Genomic DNA, 7,257 nt, shown 5'->3' on the forward strand with positions numbered 1-7,257 from the left:
AAATTATTTTTAGTGATCTTTGGGGGCCCTCACTTATTTTGTCAATTGATCAACAATTATATTATGTAATTTTTGTTGATCAATTCACAAAATATATTTGATTATATACGATTAAAAACAAAAGCAAGGTCCAAACAATTTTTTTCTAAATTCAAACCCCTTGTTGAAAATTATTTTCATACAAAAATACTCTCGGTCTACACTGATGTTGGTGGTGAGTTTGAAGGCCTCAAACCATTTCTTCATACCAATGGCATTGAACACCTTGTATCACCACCATACATACCACAAAGAATAGCCATGGCTGAACGTAGACACATACACATTATTGAAACAGCAAAAAACATTTTACATCAAGCCTCCATGCCTCCAGTATTTTGGTCATTTGCTTGTCAACAAGCCACATTATTGATTAATAGACTGCCTACCCCAACACTCAATAATAATTCTCCATACCAACGGTTATTTGAAGAAATTTCAAATTACCATACAATTCGTACTTTTGGTTGTCTTTGTTATTCATGACTTAAACTATGTGCAAAACATAAATGAGAACCCAGGTCAACTCCTTGTGTATACCTAGGCTATTCTAATACCTGTCACAGCCATCAGTGTTATGATCCTATCTCTCAAAAGATATATATTTCAAGAGATGTTATTTTTTATGAAAATAAATTTCCTTTTTCTGATATTTTTTTATCCTTTAAAGAGAAAACAATTTCAAGTATAGATTAGGATATCCTACAAAAAGAGTCACATGACTCTAGCCCCAAATCTATGCCGTCTGAAAATGAGATTACATTGCCAATTAAGGTAGCTCTACAATTTCCAGCGGCTTCCTCTGTAGGCTCATCTCTAAGTCCATCTCTCACGGCCGCGCCAGCTCCTGCCACTGTCTCTAATTCCGACACGCAACACCCAACTGATCCAGTATGCTCTATTGTTGCTCCACCAACATCCCAGCCACTAATCCAGTATCAACGCGTAAATCGGAAAACCCAACAATCTGTAGGATTGAATATAGGTGTTCATAACACGCAGTGAAAGACAATAACAATCCTAGACAGAACTTTTCGTATTTAAAATTTATTTACATGTCAAAGATCGAATCTAAGACGTACCTGGTAAAGAGAGTCTCATTTCAAAATTTCTTCGATAGTGCAAACACTATATGTGTATCCATACCGAGATCGATCTTTTCTATCAACTCTTTGATCAATAAAACCCGCGAACCAATTGAATGAAAAAAACAGTGCTAAGTTTTTCTAAAAAACCTTCAGCCTTAATGTAAGTATAGTATTTTTCCTTATAATGAATATTGCTCTCTTTTATTTTTGTGTGTAGCTCAGCCAAAGTTTTTCACCATGATTTATATATATGCATATATGTATCACGTTTGTAATACTTTTCCAATAGGTAGGTAAGGAAAAGTCACAAGCGTTTGTTTTTTCCTTCTCAAAGTCCATTCCAACATTGAAATTATGGAAACTTTTCATTTGGAAAAATTTGAATCACATTTCAAATGGGTATACGGCAGCCAACACGTTTTTATATCACGTTAGTCAAATTTGGACTTTCATGTCAATTACTTGATCCAATTCAAAATTGGATTACAAGAATAAACTGATATTATATATACAACCTTTATATAAATCAATATTAATATATATCACATATATATTTTAATCAAGAGATACTATTCAATTTTCTATTCTAAATAGAAAGCTTCAATTTGTTCACAATACTAATTATATAAAGTCTAGCAATATTCCTTAACGACCGGATAGCATGAAGTATACAATTTACTCTCAAGAAGCCGTAGAAGAATAATGCATTAATTCCTTCTGTCCTTATAGCTCTGGGTCACCCTAGGATATGGTTCAACTGTCAAATCCTAATAGGCGACCAACTATGTGTTCATGTCAAATATAATCGACCGTTGAATGACCTAAGAAACTCTTTTCTTCTTTCATTCAATCGCTGTGGCCAAGGTCTTAATATGAACGGTTATAATTTATGACAACATGAAGCTTAAACTCATTACCAAGAGTTGACAGATTCCATCTTGATCAATCACTAATTCTACAAGTATTTTATTGTACCCAATATCCTTTCAACTATCGCCCTAGGGCTATAGGTGTCTAGTATCAAAGCACAATAAATAACTTGTCAATTACTATGATGATATCAGGTCAAAGGAAACTCTTACATCACATTCTTCAAGAGAATATCCTATTGACAGTTTATGGTAATTCTAACCATTAGAAATTATCCAATGAATCGGTTCAATAATCATATCTCTATATGCATCATTTATTTATGTGATTTAGTTAATGAGATCAACTAATATTTATCCCATAAAGACGATCACATAATGTCACGACCCAAAATCCACTAAAGGTCGTGATGTCGCCTAACACCGCCGTCAGGCAAGCCAACAGTGGATAATTAACTAAATTACTCATTTTAGTATTTTTGAAATCAGAATTTCATCAATTAAGTAGTAAGAAGTAGAATTTTACATGGTAACTGATAATATGTTCACGACTACAACAATGAACCACCCATAAGCACCCCCAAAATTCGGTGTCATAAGTACATGAACATCAACTAGGAAATATAATATAATTCAACCTCTGTCTGGAATTCAAATTAGACAGGAGAGTATAAATAACTCTGATGGAGACTCTGCAGGCTGCGGATCGTAACATAAAATGCAGCTCACGATAAGTCCCCACAACATCCGCGCCTCTGTGCCCAGAAGACCGCCAGACATATATGTACCTTCACAAAAATATGCAGCAAGTGTAGCATGAGTACATAAATCAACGCGTACCCAATAAGTATCTAGCCTAACCCTATAGAAGTAGTGACGAGGGGTCGACATCGACGCTTATTAGTGGTCCAATAAGGCAAATACAGTAAGAAGTAAAACAGATATAGGGCAAAATAAATACGCGAATTAAACAAATATAAATATGTGGTACAATCTTCCTCTGAACAATAAACTCAACTCTCGACAATCACCTCCTCCCCCGGAGTACATATATATGTTGATGCCCAATTTTGCCCTCATATTTTCTCAAAAATATATATACTTTTAAAATATCATTTTTTATATCATCATTTAGTTTACAAATCTATACAATCATTTTTCTATAACTTCCTATAATTTTTAGAGCTTTAAAATTGATTTTCTTGAATTTTAATTGCATGAATATTTATTAATTACTACTTCAAATTATTTTATGATGACTTAACTACTTAAAGTTATTATTTTTGCACTTATAACACATGTTTCAAATATTTTACTTCATTTTATGTAATTACATTAATATTTTTAAGCTATTTGCGTAATTTTGCAGTAATAGCCTATATCTGTACAGAAATGCTCTTTATTTATATTATTTATGTCAAAATAACATTTTATATTTTTATAATATAAAGTTATTATTTTTAAGCATTTCAGTGTATAAATAATATTATTAATTATTTGTCAAGCAATTTTATAAATTATTTTTATATTTAAATAATAGCCTAGCTTTAAACTATTTTTTGAACTAAATTGGCCCAATATACTTAGCCCAATAGACCCCAAGCCCAAACCAGGCGACCCTTGTATAATACCCGGTCAGTACTCGTTTTTATGACCCGCTCCGTTCGTTTTTGAATCACAGCCGTTGATCTCTCAAGATCAACGATCTTCGTTTATTCTCCTTCTTTAATTAACCAAACCCGCCCAAACCCTATCATTTTCTCTTAACCCGTTGCCCCTAAATCCTCTCCACTCTCTCTTCTTCTCTGAGAAACCCTAGCCGCTGTATCACTCAACTTCTCCAAATCCGGCTCTAAAATGGAATCAATCACTGATTCACTTACCTTATTGGTCTTCTCTCACTACTGATTATCCGTTTGTGGTGTTACCTAAGTGCTTGCCTAAACATGGCAAGCAATAATCTCCGAAATCGAACAAAAAGGGGTTCGAATCTTTGATTTTGAGCACTGTTTTGTCTACATACGTTCAACACTGTATTATGTGAGTCCGATTTCGTTTGAATTTATGTGATTTACACTTTCCCTAAAAAAACTAGGGTTTACCGGATTTCTCTCCTAAATTGATTTTGAACTGATTTTGCATACCTTCTTTCCTTATTCTATGATTGATTTATTTTGTTTCCTTGTTTGTTCGTTCAATTTTTACTGCTATATAAACCCCTCCCCATTCCCGTTTTAGGACAGACTTGAATCGACATATTTTCACTAAAAAAATTGAGGCTTTGTTATGCTTTTCTCTCGTTCTGTATTCTGTTTTTGGCCAACTGAAAGCCAAGGCCACTAAGAATCTGTTATTCAGCCTTCTCTTGGTGCGAGCATTTCCCGGAGTTCTTTCGAAGCTCCTGGGAATTTTGACGCATTGAGATTCTAGGTTCTTGTGGAATTTTTGCTCTTTATTGTTATTCGTTTAACTGGTAAGTTACTGGGCTTCTGCAATTTCATTCTTATGTGTCTGTGATTCGCATACGTTCTCACTTCTGAAATTCATAGCTTAATATGTTTCTGGACCGCCCTTGTGTGCAATTCTGCTAGCTTTACCTCAATTTTATGTCTCTTTAGCATTTAATTTCACATAATCTGGCTACTCTGAAACATGCTTTTGCTTAATTTGAGCAATTTAGATTCTCTTAAATCCGTTTAGCCAATGTGTTCTGAACTACTGATGTATGTGACCTTTGCATTTGTTAGCATCTCTTTAGTGTTTAGTTCTGCTTAAAATATCAATTCTGTTATTTGAATATGCTTTATCTGCATAATTTGTACTTTCTTTAGTTAATTAGTCTATTGTGTCCAAAACCTAAATGTTTACATTTACTATCTCACATGAGCTTGTTTTCCCATTCTGTTCTGAATCTCTGTAATGGTAATCTTGTGATGTAGTATGTTTTAAGTCTGTGTTAAGAACCTTCTCTACCAACCATGACTAGTTCCTTGTTAATATGTCCCTCAGCATGTTTTTGGCTCACTTGATCCACCAGTAATTGTTATATTCTGTGTTGCCCCATCATGTCTAATGCAGTTCTGCTATCTGATGTGAAATTAACATGGCTATTTTATGACACTAGGATATATACTTAGCATAATTTGGACCTTTAGATTTTCACCTGTTTGGTATTGGGCATCTGTGCATGGCAATCTTTGTCAATCCTGCAAACTGGTTCTTTCCTTAACTCTGCTAATATGTGACTGCCTATGTGCTAAGTGTCAAACCTACTTCTAAATCTTTACTAAACTTGCTTTTAAATCCTGTGACCTGTTCGATTATCTGCTCTATATGCTAAACTTGGCCATGTATGTTTTAAGTTATAATTGTATCCGTCAATTCCTGTCTCTCAACCTTGGTCCACTCTGCTTCACTTGTTACCTATGCTCTCTTAAATTTCTCATTCTTGGCCAGCTGAAAGCCAAGGCTACCTAGGTTTTACTGCTGACCTCCCTAGTGTGAGCACTGCTCGGGGTCCATTTGAGGCCTTTGTAAACTCTGACACACTAGGATTTGGATCCTTAGTCATTCCCTGAAACTTAAACTACCCCTATTCAACCCCTTTTTTCCATTATTTGTTGTACATCTAAGTCGGTTGGTTTAAATGATGCAATGCTTAGCAATATGGTTATATGAATTGACTTTGGGCTCCTTTATGGATTCTGGGGTTGTGTTGATGAATACGGCTCCTTGTTAGAAGTCTGGGTATGCTGTGTGAGAATTGCTGAAGGCCCAGACAGTGCTAGGTATTTTATTTGGGCCGGCTGTGGGCCAATTGTCATTATTTGTATAACATTTGTATCTTACTCATTAATGGGCCTGTAATAACTTTGTATAAATGATTGGGGTATTAGTAAAGTGGGGAATGGGTAGATTTCTAATATTTGCATACCAAATGGGTAGATAATATGCCTATAGGACTCAATGATTTACTTGTTATATGAATGCTATTCCATAACTATGTGCTCTATAGAAATCGTGCCATTAGGGGAAACACACACACACAGAGTCTGCTAGCAAACATGAATTCAAAGTGCTGCAAATTATGCTTACTGCTACGTGCTACTAGAAAACCTACCTATAGGAATAAATGTCATTGATTTCAATTTGCATCAGCATTCACTAGAAATCATGCCTACAGTATTCTGACTATTCCGTTTGCTACTGTCACCTAGAAAATATGCCTATAGGATTAAGGTATGACGATAAAATCAGCTCTAAGTGCTGAACGTTAGAGATCCTACCTATAGGATATAATTACTCGCCATAATTTGTTAAATCTCTCAAACACTGTTTCACGTATGCTATTGTTAGAAAGCATGAATAATTCTGGGTTTTCCTCCAATAGATTTCATTTTCACTTAGTGATTCGCACCTAGACACAACATCTATAGGTTAAATAACTGGAAATCTGCAATCTCAAATCAGCATGCAACAATCGTATAATTATTTGGAGATAAGCAGCGCCTAGCCATTGAAACCTCTTGTATGTCTTAATGCATAGTCACATAGAAATCATGTCTATAGGGCTTAAGGTTCTTAATTCTGAAACGGCCTAACATGAAAACCTGACTCGCGTGCATTTGTTGCTTAAGTGTGGAGGCTAACTTGAGCCCTTAACTGCCATATTTTAGGTCCAATATGTGTTTTATTTGTCGCCTAGTTTTGCATTTTTGAGAAGCCTAGATGAGGTCTAGAACCATCCAAATAGAGGTCCAAAACCTCCTGGACCATAGGTATGGGACGGATGGTGCACGCGTAGGGTACGGCTTAGAATTGAATTAGAGCGCTCTTAGGTAAACAACTTTAATATAGTAATCGGGTAGCAAGAGATGATAGTCTGTGCCTGCTAGATAATATGAGTAATACCCTATCTCAAGGGAGTTACGAAATATTATTTATATTGCACGGGGTGATCCTTTAGGCTAAAAAACTTAGGACCCCCCCTGCTTTTTCTTTCTTTTCTATTAGAATGAAAAAATAGCTGCACCTCCCTATTCAAGATCTCTTTGTAATAAAATTCCTAGATTTTGTACTCTATTTGCTTACTTGATCACATAGACTAATCCATATAATTTAAGTTCGGTCAGGCCCCATAGTTGTGGACCTCGAGGAGTGTCTAACACCTTCTTTTTGAGGTAACTTGAGCCCTTACCCGATCTTTGGTGGCGTTGACTAGTTAAAATAGAGTCATTTGCAAATAGGTGCCCTAACGCACC

The 7,257-nt window shown here is 35.2% G+C and overlaps 1 long non-coding RNA gene across 1 annotated transcript; it reads right to left on the reverse strand.

The window, feature by feature from the left end:
• Positions 1–625: 625 nt before the first annotated feature.
• LOC104105288 (uncharacterized) lies at positions 626–1,342 on the reverse strand. Its single transcript, XR_688326.4, has 2 exons — positions 1,122–1,342; positions 626–1,006 (listed from the first exon to the last, which is right to left on the reverse strand). It is a non-coding gene; the product is annotated as an uncharacterized lncRNA (long non-coding RNA).
• Positions 1,343–7,257: the final 5,915 nt, after the last annotated feature.

This window comes from Nicotiana tomentosiformis, chromosome 3 (assembly GCF_000390325.3).
Source record: "Nicotiana tomentosiformis chromosome 3, ASM39032v3, whole genome shotgun sequence".
Lineage (NCBI taxonomy): Eukaryota > Viridiplantae > Streptophyta > Magnoliopsida > Solanales > Solanaceae > Nicotiana > Nicotiana tomentosiformis.